We start from the raw sequence: 13,647 nt of genomic DNA, 5'->3' as shown, positions 1-13,647 counted from the left end.
TATAACATGACTTAGAATGTGGTCATCCCCTGGAAGAGAAAAAAGGAGAGAAAAAAAGAAAAGATAAGAACCTCAGATGCACTAGTGATTGCCTGTGGAACTGTGGATGGAAAAACAGTTAAGGCCCCGTCACACATAACGAGATCGCTAGCGAGATCGCTGATGAGTCACGTTTTGGTGACGCAATAGCGATCTCGTTAACGATCTCGTTATGTCTGACAGGTAGCAACGATCAGGCCCCTGCTGTGAGATCGCTGATCGTTACAAAGCTTCCTGGACCATTCCTGGGTCGTTGCGCTCCCGCTGGGCAGTGTGCATCGCTGTATTTGACACCTTGTCAACGACCTCGCTAGCGATTCAGAACTGAGACACGAAGAGGTGCATAAATTGGACTTTTCTGCGTTCATCGTCCCCGATTGGTGGTCGCTACTGCGTCCTTGTTTTTTCAGATCCCACCAGCGTTCTCCGGCTGTGACTCCACTTTGAACAAATTAGACATCTTTAGCGAAGTAGGTATTGTTTGGGGTCTCAAATGAGTTTCCATTTTTAATTCATTTATAGGACATCTACCAATTATCTATCATTGCTCTTCAGGGAGGGAGGGCTTGGCTTCAATAGCGATCTCGTTAGCGATCTCGTTATGTGTGACGGGGCACCAGGACCGTTAAAATACTGGCAGCAGTTGTCGCGGCAGGTCTTTGCATCATGGGTGTTTCTGCCATGTCCCACTGGTTGAAGGCCTGCAATTGCAGGATCGTTTGCACGCTATTTACCGAGCTCCACTTCCCCATTGGCTCGGTCCACAGAGTCCACAAAGCCTGGCGGACAGTACGTAATTGCATCACGTCGACGAAGAAAGTTTTGAAGCGTGCAACAGTCCAAAAGAACAGAGTCTATTGATTTAAGCTTCATGTTAATTGGCGTATGAAAAACTCTGAAGCGGTTGGCCACGACAGCGTGTCAGAAAACGTGCTGTGTGGGTGTGTGTGCACGAGACCCCTAAAATATCTGCCCATGCAAAAGCATATATATACAGATAGAAGCCAAGCCCTCCCTCCCTGAAGAGCAATGATAGCAGATAATTGGTAGATGTCCTATAAATGAATTAAAAATGGAAACTCATTTGAGACCCCAAACAATACCTATTTCGCTAAAGATGTCTGATTTGTTCAAAGTGGAGTCACAGCCGGAGAACGCTGGTGGGATCTGAAAAAACAAGGACGCAGTAGCGACCACCAATCGGGGACGATGAACGCAGAAAAGTCCAATTTATGCACCTCTATGTGTCTCAGTTCTGAATCGCTAGCGAGGTCGTTGACAAGGTGTCAAATACAGCGATGCACCCTGCCCAGCGGGAGCGCAACGACCCAGGAATGGTCCAGGAAGCTTTGTAACGATCAGCGATCTCACAGCAGGGGCCTGATCGTTGCTACCTGTCAGACATAACGAGATCGTTAACGAGATCGCTATTGCGTCACCAAAACGTGACTCATCAGCGATCTCGCTAGCGATCTCGTTATGTGTGACGGGGCCTTTACCTTCCTAGGGACGGGGGAGGGGTGTTATGGAGGATCCAGGTAGGAAACCTTCTCTGTGGACTGAAGGAAAAATAGACAGGTGAGGTAAAAAGTGGTTAAGACAATAGAGAAAATGTTAGGATATGGATATAAACCTGTAAGTTACTTCTGAGTGGGAGTCAACCCAGCCATTGTGGGTGGTACGTAGATGGGCTCTTGGAGGCTGAGAATAAGATGGCACAGTGTGACAGATCTGTGGAGATCTCAGCAGTAAGTTCTCCATTATGATATTACATAACTCACTACTTACAGAAATTAAATCGAAATTTGAAATACAACCGACAAGATGACGCTGGATAAGAGTTTGTCCACGGTATAAATTACATTTACAAATACTTTAAACGCTTTTAAATTTTAACTCCGCAGACATTACCCACAATGATCTAAAATTTATTTCAGAGAAAACTACTTTAACACTAAGGAAACAACCTCCTGACATCCAGCAAACTTCTCTTCATCAGGAAGGGCAAATCTAATGTTCCCCATTTTCCCAATATTGTTTCCTCCAAGATGTGTGATGAAGACCTCTGGGTCCAGGAACCTATCGCTCATCATGAAGCTTTGGTCAGACTATCCCATCATTGACCTCTGAGCCAGCAGACCCTTACTCCATTGTCATCTTTTGTTCACAAATTTATGAAAGAAAAAATCTGTCTGAGATTTCCAAATCATCACATTCTTGTTACACATCGTCCCAACTGTTTTGGAATTGGGGTTGCACATCATTTACATTTCTTACCCCACATACGGGACAACTTATTTAGATTAAAACTTGTTTTACGTGTGGTGAGAAAGAGGCCGACAACACACACGTGCTGTGGAGCTGTCCGCGGGTCCGGAGTTATTGGGAACAAATGTTTGTGATGATAGAAAATACGGTATATATACTGTAATATAAGATTGAGACAGAAGTGACGTTACTCTAATATGGCAGAAAATAATTATAAGTTTCTGTTTTAAAAATCCATTTTTTGCATAATTACTAAGGGTCTGTGCACATGACCAGGATTAGCTCAGTGTTTGCTCAGGCTTTCACACAGGTGAAATCTGCAATGAAGTCTGCACCTGAGGTCACTGTTAGTGTTGAGCCACCCCTGTAGTGTTCGAGTTCGGTTCGATTCGTCGAACACCCTTGTGTTCGCCGAACTGTTCGTCGAACACCTTCGAACGCCGTTAAAACCAATGGCAGGCAAACAAAAACACATAGAAACACATAGGAAACACCTTCAAAGGTGTCCTAAAGCAGACAAACTGCTCAGAAGACATAACTAACACATGGAAAAGTGACAAGTACATATAGTCATGCGAAAAGAAAAGAGGTGGAGGAGTAAAAGGAGCGGGAGACACAGATATAGGCATGTCATGCCCTTCTAAAATCCAAAAAGTGAGAAGCATTTCCTTTGAAAAAATTAAGTGTCCAAACTACAGGTGGTGTAGCGTGCTTAACAGTCGGGATAATCTGCTGACTAGCAGACACTGCTGCTAGGCACAAAGTATTTCCTGGGCTAGATGCAGTTAAAAATTTGTAATTAGATACTCTCGTTGGATGCTGAGAAAGCATTCCATAGAGTCTCCTGGCACGCCATATATTATTCTCTTGAAAAGCTTGGGGTAGGGGTCTAGGGGACACTTTTATAGCCAAAATCACGGCCCTGTATCGCAATGCGTCACCTAGGCTGAAGATAAATGGAACTGTAGTACCCCGAGGCCTCGGTTGCTGCAGTGGTATTGCACCTCACCCAGAGGTGTGATATCTCACTCTCAGGTAAGGATGGAGTGTGGATCAGGACCCCGACACCTGCATGCATTACACCACATTGCCGTGGGGCTGGGCGACCAATATGCCCCTGAGATGGGCATGACAGTCCCTGTCCCTGGCTGGAGTGGGGGGAGGGAACACGGAGGAAGGGGAATCCTGTAGTGCAGGAGCAGGGAGGAAGCAGTTCCTGGGTGCATTGAGAAGGGAGTATAAAAGGTGCAGAGAAGTCTGAGCAGAAGTGACAGGGAGCAGGGGCTCTGCATGAGCTCTGCTCCAGAGGCTGGCCTAGTAACAGAGGCCCAGGCCTGGAAGAGGGAGAAGGAAGGAAGAGGAGCGGAGAAGGCTCCAGGAACGAGGAACGAAGGGATCCCAGGGGTGTGGAAGGACGAGTCGCCACCGCACGCCCGAATCCACTTGCGTGGAGGGGTCAGGCCAAAGGGGGAGACCGGTCCCCGAAACTAGTGGAGGCGGGAAACGACCCTCAGCTAGAAACCGGAGGCTGTGACATTTTATGTGGCGCTGCCCCTCGCTACACCCACTAGGAGGGCAGCACATAGGGTCAGGGAAACTGGCGCCAAGTTTACCAAGAGGAGGCCCGAGGCAGCCGGACAGAAGGGTTGGTAAGAAAGGCCAGACAAAGGACACACAAAGGGGGTCCTGTGAAGGGCTCCAAAGTTATCTGGGAGTTGTCTGAGCCCCTCACCTGGTGAGCACAGTACGACGTGGGCAGCCGTTACCTGCAGAAGTGGTCTGGATAATAAGAACTGTGAGTAAAGGCCCTGGACTGCATCACTGACTCCGTGTCGTTACGGCTGCTGCCCTGCACCATCACCCCCATCCCCCGCATACACTGCCCTGAGGCTATACTTCTCCCGTGGGGAGTTATGCTACGCTCTGCTGCACCCACAACACAAGCCTCAGCGGTCTGCCCTACAGCGGTGGTTCACTCTGACCACAATCCACGGGTGGCGTAGTCAGACATTTAAACATCAAAACCACATAAATAGTTCCGCCACTGGTTTGACCGCCCTGAGCCACGGAACCGGGTCACCGCCACGGAGACTACAACCACCAACATCCACTAAAAAGGGTCCGGCTCTGGATGACCCAAGGCCCAGGGGGCGCGTCAGAACATTTTCATCACCTTTCATAATCACCAATGGGACAAGGCAGAGATGTCCTCTGTCCCCTCTCTTATACATCCTAGTGACGGAGCACCTGCTCTCATCAATTCGCCATAACCCCAATATTAGGTGGATTGAGGTGGGAGGCACCGAGTACAAGTGCTCTGCATTTGCTGATGATGTCAATCACATATATCCATCAGCAAGCTGTTATGGCTGAAATAGATCACTTTGTTACATGGTCAAATTTTAAAATCAATGCAGCGAAGTCTGAGGCCCTCGATGTCTCCCTCCCCAAATCCATATAGGATTCCATCCAGTCCAACTTTCCCTTTGCCTGGCCCTCACAGGGTATCAAATTCTTAGGAATTTCTATTCATAGAGACCTCTCCCGTCTATGTTATCTTAATTTTGGGCCCTTTATTGAACAACTCCATACAGACCACGGTTGGCAAGTTAGAACTGTAAGATTCACTACGTGAACCACTGGTGTTTTGTGGAAAAGCACATGTACACTGTGTTCCAAATTATTATGCAAAAAGTGTTTAGGAGTGATAAGGGAAGAATTTGTTTGTTTGTCAGTTAAACTCATTGATGGTGATGTGTGTCAGGGCCCTTTATATCACTGTAAGCAATTGCAGACACCTGTTCTAATTAGTTTGGCAGGTGTGTCCAATGAACAGCAAGACTCCTTAAGAAGGCTGTCCCACATTATTAAGCAGCCTACATTTTCTGCCAAAATGGGAAAGGAAAAGGATGTGTCGGCTGCTGATAAGCAACAAATTGTGGAGTGTTTAGGTCAAGGCATGACTACAATCAACATTGTGCGATGATCAGGATGAAGTGTCTTGGCAATCAAGAAGTATGTAGCTGATTCACAGTACACACGTGTGCGTGCTGATAAGGGCAAATTGAGGACTCTTTCCTACAGGCAATTACGTCAGGTTAAAAGAGCAGCAGCAAAAAAGCCTTGTCATAGCAGCAGACAAGTTTTTGAAGCTGCTGGTGCCTCCAACGTCCCCCGAACAACAAGATGCAGGGTCCTTCAGAGGTTTGCAGCTGTGCGTACGCCATCCTGTCGACCTCCTCTCTCCACTGCACACAAGCAGAAACGGCTCCAGTGGGCCAAACATTACATGAAGACTGATTTCAAAACTGTTTTGTTCACGGATGAGTGCCGTGCAACGCTCGATGGTCCAGATGGATGGAGTGGAGATTGGTTGGTTGATGGACACCCCACGCAAACATGGCTACAGCGCCAACAAGGAGGAGGTGGAGTAATGTTTTGGGCTGGAATCATGGGGAGAGAGATTGTTGGCCCCTTTAGGATCCCTGAAGGGGTAAAGATGAACTCCACAATGTATGTGGAGTTTCTCAAACAGCACTTCCTGCCATGGTTCAAGAAGAAGAACCGTGTATTCCACAGCAAGATCATTTTTATGCATGATAATGCACCGTCTCATGCTGCACATAACACATCTGCATCTCTGGCTGATATGGGCATAAAAGGGGACAAACTTCTGGTGTGACCTGCATGCTGCCCTGACCTCTACCCCATTCAGAACCTCTGGAGCATCATCAAAAGGAGTGTCTATGATGGCGGGAGGCAGTTCACATCTAAGCAACAGCTCTGGGAGGGTATTCTGTCCTCATGCAAAACAATTGAAGCAGAAACCATCCAAAACCTGACAAATTCAATGGACAGTGATATAAAAAAAGAATAAAAGGGGAGACAAGGGGCGCAGAGTCTAAGTGTAGATGAATATGTGCATTTGCCACAACAATATTTGTTTTTTGCACTCACCCTTTGGATGTCTTGTATTTTCACTCAAATGATCCGTATAGTGGATCAGCTCTTTGCAATCCTCTGGTGTGCAGCACAAATGCGGGAACTATGTCAGCCCTGGTATAAGGCTTGCATGTTGGATATTGTAGTAGAGAGAAGATTTCCCTTTTTCGGCGCTTCCAGAGGCTAAGGATCGTTACAGATTAATTCTTTTTCTCAAAATCAGATTTATTCGGACACTATATTAAGAACAAACAACGCGTTTCTGCCAGCAACGGCCTTCATCAGGTATAATATGCACTTGTAGGACTTTAAGGGAAGACAATCTTTATAGACTGGTTACTCTTAAGATGTAGTGTTTTTTTTTGTTTGTTTTTTTTTCTCTCCTTTCCTTGACTTGGTTGAATTGATTTGGATTGACACCACATCCCAATTAAGTTAGGATAGTAGGTAGTTGTTCAGCATTACATTCTATCACCATTCTGTGTACTAGAATGGTATATTTTTTTATATTAGAATGAACATATATATAATAAAATTCCTTTCTCTTATCGTTTCCTTCACTTTCCCCTCCTTATATATATAGAAAGAGAAAGTGATATATAATAGTAATTTTAGAATACATAGTTGTGATTAAAATATACCTGATGATGGTTTTATATATATATATATATATATATATATATATATATAAAAAAATAAATAAATTACATAGTACTGATCATAAAAATACATAATTGTTAGTCTAGTGTATAAAAAAAAATCATAATATACAAGTTATTTTTACAGAAATGAGATCTTACAATAAAACAAATATTTTTATTTTTTCAGTATTGGTAAATAGGGCTGTGCATTATTAAATATACACTTTTTTTTTTTTTCCTCTTCTTTTTCCCCCTCACACATTTTCCACTATATCATTAAGACCATCTGGATATAGGGTTTTCAATCTAAAGATCCAATAAGACTCTTTTCTGTTTAGTTTCTGGATCCTATTTATGTCATTCTGTGGTATTTGTTCAACAGGAGTTACCTTTATGTCAAATTGTTTGTGATGTTTAACTAAAAGGTGTCTGGACAAACTGTGTTTTAAAAAACCTTTTTTGGTGTTGTGTCTGTGGCCATTCATACGCGACCGCAGTGTCTGTGTAGTGCGGCCCACGTATTGAAGACCACAGGCACAATTCATCACGTAGATAACGTGATCACTCTCACAAGTAAGGTGCTGCTTTATATTTATTGTCTCTCCTGTGCTTCTTGATGTGATACATTTTTGTTTGTGACTAATGATATTGCAGCAATGACATTTTTTTGATCCACATCTAAAAACTCCAAGGGGATTTTGTATAGGAGTCTTTTTTGGTCTTAAAGGAGAGAGGGGTTTCCCTAAGACACTAGGCGCAATAATGTTCCCAATAGTAACCCCCCTCCGGAATGTGATACCAGGATTCTCCGGTAGCCACTTTTTGAGAAAGGAATCCCTTCTTAGAATGTACCAATACTTTTTTAAAATCTGTCTTACTTTCACACTTCCCTGATTAAAAGCAGTAATAAAATTATATTGCCATCTTGTATTATTTTCTTTATCTCTCTTTTTGTATGTATTTGTTTGTTCATTGTCTATAACAGAGCACTGTTGTTTTTCTGTGAGTTTTTCATACAGACATTCATTTTGAGTTTTTTTCAGGTTGGTTTCATAGGCTTCTGCTATCAATTTTTTGGGGTATTTTTTATCCAAGAATTTTTAGTCAGAATTTTGGATTGTTCCACATAATCTTGGTCTTTCGTATTGTTCTTTCGGATGCGCAGGTATTGGCTGAACGGTATGTTCTGCTTCCATTTAGGATAATGTGCGCTCCGAAAGTCCAAAAATCCATTAGAATCTGTTTTTTTAAAAAAGGTTTTAGTTATAATTTTATTATTAGAGTGACTGATTTCCAGGTCCAGATAATGGATTTTTTCTTTATCCATGTTATATGTGAATGAAATACCCCAACTATTTTTGTTAAGTTCCTCTATAAGAGAAATAGCTTGTTTTTCTGTGCCCTTCCAGAAGATGATTAAATCATCTATATATCGCCTGTATAGTAATATGTGTTCCTTATATGGTGTTTGGCTGATGGGCGATGAGGACTCGAATCGCCCCATAAAAAGATTAGCGAATCTTGGCGCGACCCGAGTCCCCATCGCGGTGCCAAACTGCTGCAGGAACAATTCACCCTGGAATTCAAAAACATTATGCTCCAATATAAACTTTAAGCCTGTTAGAAGGAAATCTCTCTGGGCCGACGGCATATTTGGAATCTCAGATAAATAGTGTGATACTGCTTCAACTCCCATATTATGTTCTATATTGGAGTACAGAGCATTCACGTCCAGTGTAATGAAAAGATAATCATTTTCCCAGTTTAAAGAACTACATTCCTTTATAAGTTGGTTAGAATCATGGAGGAAAGACGGTAGCTTTTTTACAAGGTCCTGAAGATGTAAGTCTATATAGTGAGATAACTGACTAGTTAGAGATCCAATACCGGAAATAATCGGTCTACCTGGTGGTACTACAGGGTTTTTGTGGACCTTTGGTAAATGATAAAAAATTGCCTTGTTTGGGTTTTTGTTTGTCAGGAAACTTTTTTCTTTTTTATTGATAATATTTTGTGAATATGCTACATCTATGAACATGTGGTATTCTGATTTAAATGTTTTTGCAGGATCTGTATCTAATTTTTTATAGTATTTTTTATCTGCTAGGATATTGTGAGCTTCCTGCAGATATGTTTCCCTGTCCTGAATGACCACTCCACCTCCTTTATCAGCTAGTCTGATGACTATTTTTTTATTATTTTTCAATTGTTTGAGAGCTAACTTCTCTGATTTTGAAATATTGTCTTTGGTATTGAATGATATTTTTTCAGTATTTTTGTATTTATTTAGAACGTTTTTTTCCTCTTTGTTGGCTTTAGATTTTTGTTTAGAATCTCTGTTTTTTTTTTAATTTTTCAATGAATTTAAATTGCGAAATTCATCGGCTACTAATGTGTAGAATGTGTTCAAATTGCTCCCCCTGTGGTGTACAGGGTTAAAATTGGATTTCGGTTGGACTTCTTTATGAATGCAATTATTGTTTGGAACTGTGAATTCTTTATCTGGAGGTTGTTTTATTTCTGCTGTTCGCTCCTGAATTTCGAAATGGCGTTTTAGGGTGAGTTTTCGTACAAATTCATTTAGATCCAGAAACAAATCGAACTCCTTAACTTTTTGTGTGGGGCAATAATTTAAACAATTGGATAGGATTTTTTGTTCCATTGTAGTGAGAGTATGTCTAGATAAATTAAATATTTTTATTGCATTGTTTTTATCAGATTTTTCACTATCTTTGATATTTTTAAAATAATCTGATAGAATTGTTTTTGTTTTGATTTTTATAAATTTACCAGTTCTATTTCCATCAATGTTTTTTTGGTTCCTTTTCCCCTAGTGCCTCTGGACCTCTTTTTCTTTTTGCCGACTGTGAAGGGGTCCGCGAGAAATAATTTGTGATCGGATTTTTTACCAGGGATTGTAGCGGTGTTGCTGTGAGAGACCGGCTCTCTAGTCTGGGTAAAAGAACTTCCGATATTGGAGGAGGAAGATTGGGACATATCTCTAAAAAAGATATATGTGAGCTGACAGGTGAAGGGGATGGGGTGGTCGCTTGTAACACAGTAGTGAAAACTAATGAAGATTCTGTAGTATCATGTACTGTGAAATCACTTGTGTTAAAAAATACATTTGGGGTTTCATTACTGGGTGGAAGTTTTGTGGTGATATATACAGGAGGTAATTCAGAGTTAATGGCCGGAATAATAGAGGGTGTGGAGTTGATGCAAATGGGAGAGATATCTCTATCCAGCAAAGGAAGCAAGGAAGGGTTAATCTCCACAGTTTTTTTTCTGAAATCATTAATACCCTTGAGATTTTTGATAAGTGTGATATCTGGTGTGGAAGAATTCTGCCCAGTGGAGATTATATCATGAAATTTTTTGTTTTTATCATGATTTTTTCTCGTTGTTTTAGCAACAGTTTTAATTACATTAGTATTTTTTGGGATAGCTCCTGCTTCTATTGCAGAAAAACACTTTCTAAATTTATTTGAGTCAGAATTCTCCTTTTGTTGCGTTTTAGAATTATAGAAAGTACGTAACCCATCTATAACCTCATTTTGTTTTTTGAATAATTCCAGATGAACTGGTAGTCGAGGATGGTTAGCTTGTTCTATATTTTCAATGGCATTCTTGTCTAAAATGGGTTTTTGGTTTAAAACCTTTTCTCCTGTTAGCTTTGGATTTTTTGAGTTTTTTAGCTCAAAAAAATCTCTGCGTACTTTTTTAGTTTTTACTTCAATGAGGTTGTTCTCAAAGGTTAGTAGATTTCTATTAATATCTCTATTAAGAGCATTATATAGAGCAGACTCATTGTACTGTAGTAATTCATTTAAATGGTTATTAAAGTGGGATGCAGAGTTAGTCTCAATATAAGGATCAGTTTATAATTACCTGGATGGTAGGATTTTGGATGTATATATTCCCTTGTTGAAGAGAATAGTGAATGAAGATCCATATCTAATTGAGACCTAATAGGGAGAGAAAGGGTGTACCATGAAAATGTACGGTCCGGAGTGCCTGACTTGGTGGTGGACTGGGTTTTTACCTGGAATGCATCGGTACCAGAGTCCAGACCAGGAAGGAGTATATTGTTGTTACACCTTGTGTGTATGTATATGTGCGCATACCCAACTTTTTGGGACCATATGAGAGTATAGAGATACGAACACGCAAAGTCTTTGTCCTTGAAGGTTACTAGGGTCTAAAAGAGAAGTGACGATTAGAGTTGGCAAATATGGAAAGTACTTGGTGTACAAAATGGTGTACAAAATGTATGAATATATACAGTAAAATTATCTCTTTGCTGTATATATTGATACATTTTGTACACCAAGAACTTGCAATATTTACCAATTCTAATATTTGGTGCTGCTTCTGTTTTTATACATAGATAAATAGATAAATAAATAGATAGATAGATATAAGTTTATGTCTACCACAAGTTTCACACCGACCAACAGGCACAAACACAGAATATCTGCTTTGGGTGAGATGTGCCCTGAATAAAGCTATTTCCACTATGGGCATATCCAAAGCACATGGTTGGTCCATCAGATGATCACATGACATACGTTCACATGGTTAATTTCCATACCAGTAGATGACCAGAGGCTGCTAAATCAAAGAATTAAAGAAATCCTTCGTTCTGGCATCAGCTGTTCGTCAGAGGGGTGCCGGAGCTATTCAGCTGTACAGGAGCAAGAACCTTTCTTGTGTAATGAGTCAGTTGGTAATAAACCACTTGATCCATTCTCTGCTATCACCTTAGGAAACAAAGGTACATCATGGCTGACAGGGATGAGGTGCATACATGTAGTCAGTGTTTAAAAACATAAGTAATCCCCTACACCTGTGAAGTGCACTCCCCCATTTCTGCTGGGATCAAATCGCATACAGTAGAATTTTGTCCCTAAATTTGTTTTGCTGAAAGAAACAGGCTCAAAAAACTTTATAAACAATTATTTTAATATGAACACAATCAAATAGATACATTTTTCATATAAAGAGGCCTTTGGTAGTTTTGTAATAAAAATATAACACAATTTAAACAAAACAATATATATTAAAATATAATTATATATATATTGTAAATATGTTAACTTTTAAAATGACTTATAGTGAGGGGTCGGGTTGGTTATTTTCCCAAAATGCAGAGCTTTGTTGAAGTTGAATGTTGAAGTTTATTGAGGTCTTTAAGATTGATATTGCATCAGGTAGGAGAAAATTCAAATTCCTTTCATATTGATAAAATTGGTCATATCGTATGCCAAATCCAATCAATCTTCCAGTCAAACATTTATCCATTTTACTGCAAAAAAAAGTTCTAATCTTTAATATTTGGTAAATTAGGCGATTCTGGCTTTGATACATTGCCCATCTTAATGTACCGGGTGCTTCAGGTGCGGGACTATGAAGTAACCAAACATATCCGGTACCCCCATCCCACACAAATCCACTGGGCGCTGTCAGTATGGAAGGGAAGATAGCAGAGAATAAAGATTAAATTCTAACTCTGTAAATAATAATGCAAAATATTGAAGAATTTTCAAGGGACCATTTTGGTGAATACAAGATAGTGTATAGAATGAAGGGGAGAAGGCAGATAGTGATTGATACAATTCTACCCAATAAGGAAAGTTTCTTTTTTTTTTTCCACATTTACGCTTTTCTTCTACCTTTTATCTTTTTTTTTTTTATTATTTTATTTTTTTTTTACCAGTGACCATATACTTAACCTAATAATGAACCTAATAATGTCCTCAGCACAGAGTGAAACCTTGATCCCCAGATATTTTAAACAATATTTCTCAGCCACAACTTGCCTCTGTTAAAGGTTACTTAAGGTTTTTGCAATATTGCAAATATGGAAAAAGAAAACCCCCAGCTTGTAGCCCATTATATATTAAAGGGGTTAGATATACAGTATTGTGGAAACGGTTTAGGAAGGTGTGAAAAAAATGCCGCAAAGTAAGAAGTTTCCAAAAACAGAAGTGTTAATCATTTATTTTTTATCAATTAAAAAAATACAAACTGAATGAACAAAACAAATCTAAATTGCATCAGTATTTGGTGACCGCCCTTTGACTTCATCAGTTCTTCTAGGTACTAATACTTGCACACAGTTTTTGAAGGAACTTAGCAGGGAGGTTTTTCCAAATATCTTGAACTGACCACCTCTTCCTCAACTGCCAAGTTTGTTCCATTCTCAAAGACCTTTATTTTCCAGGGAAAATTAAGGTAATTGAAGATGGAGAGAACTGACTGACGAGAAAGGGACAATGATCAAGGAGATTGTCAAACATGTATATGGCTTCTCTCGACAACATCTGCCAACAAAAAGGGGGAGAAGTGAAGTCTGGACTTTGTATCCAGTCGATGTAGACTTGATACATGGTGTCAGATTCTGTTGCTTCAATCCAGGGGAAGTATCCAGTCAAAGCAACAGAGACAAGAACCCCAAAAGCCCAAGTATCTATAGTAGGTCTCAAGATCAAATATTCTCCTCCTTTCAAGTCATACAACTCTGGAGACATGTACGGAATGATATTTGACATGGACGACACATAGTGTCCCATAGGTTTGGTCAAACCAAAATCACTCAATTTGATTTGGTAGCACTCTTAGTCCATGAGCTACACGTTGTCCGGCTTCAGGTCCCTGTGAACCAACCCTCTACCATGTATATAGTCCAGAGCTGATGATATCTGTTTGGCACACCTCTTCACTGCGTCCTCAGGAATTCCAACCTGCAGAAAAC

The sequence above is a fragment of the Phyllobates terribilis genome, unplaced genomic scaffold (genome assembly GCF_046119375.1).
Source record: "Phyllobates terribilis strain yellow unplaced genomic scaffold, ASM4611937v1 Scaffold_3__8_contigs__length_932513732, whole genome shotgun sequence".
In the NCBI taxonomy this organism is placed as follows: domain Eukaryota; kingdom Metazoa; phylum Chordata; class Amphibia; order Anura; family Dendrobatidae; genus Phyllobates; species Phyllobates terribilis.
The sequence above is the reverse complement of the archived record's forward strand: the minus strand, read 5'-3'. Positions refer to the sequence as shown.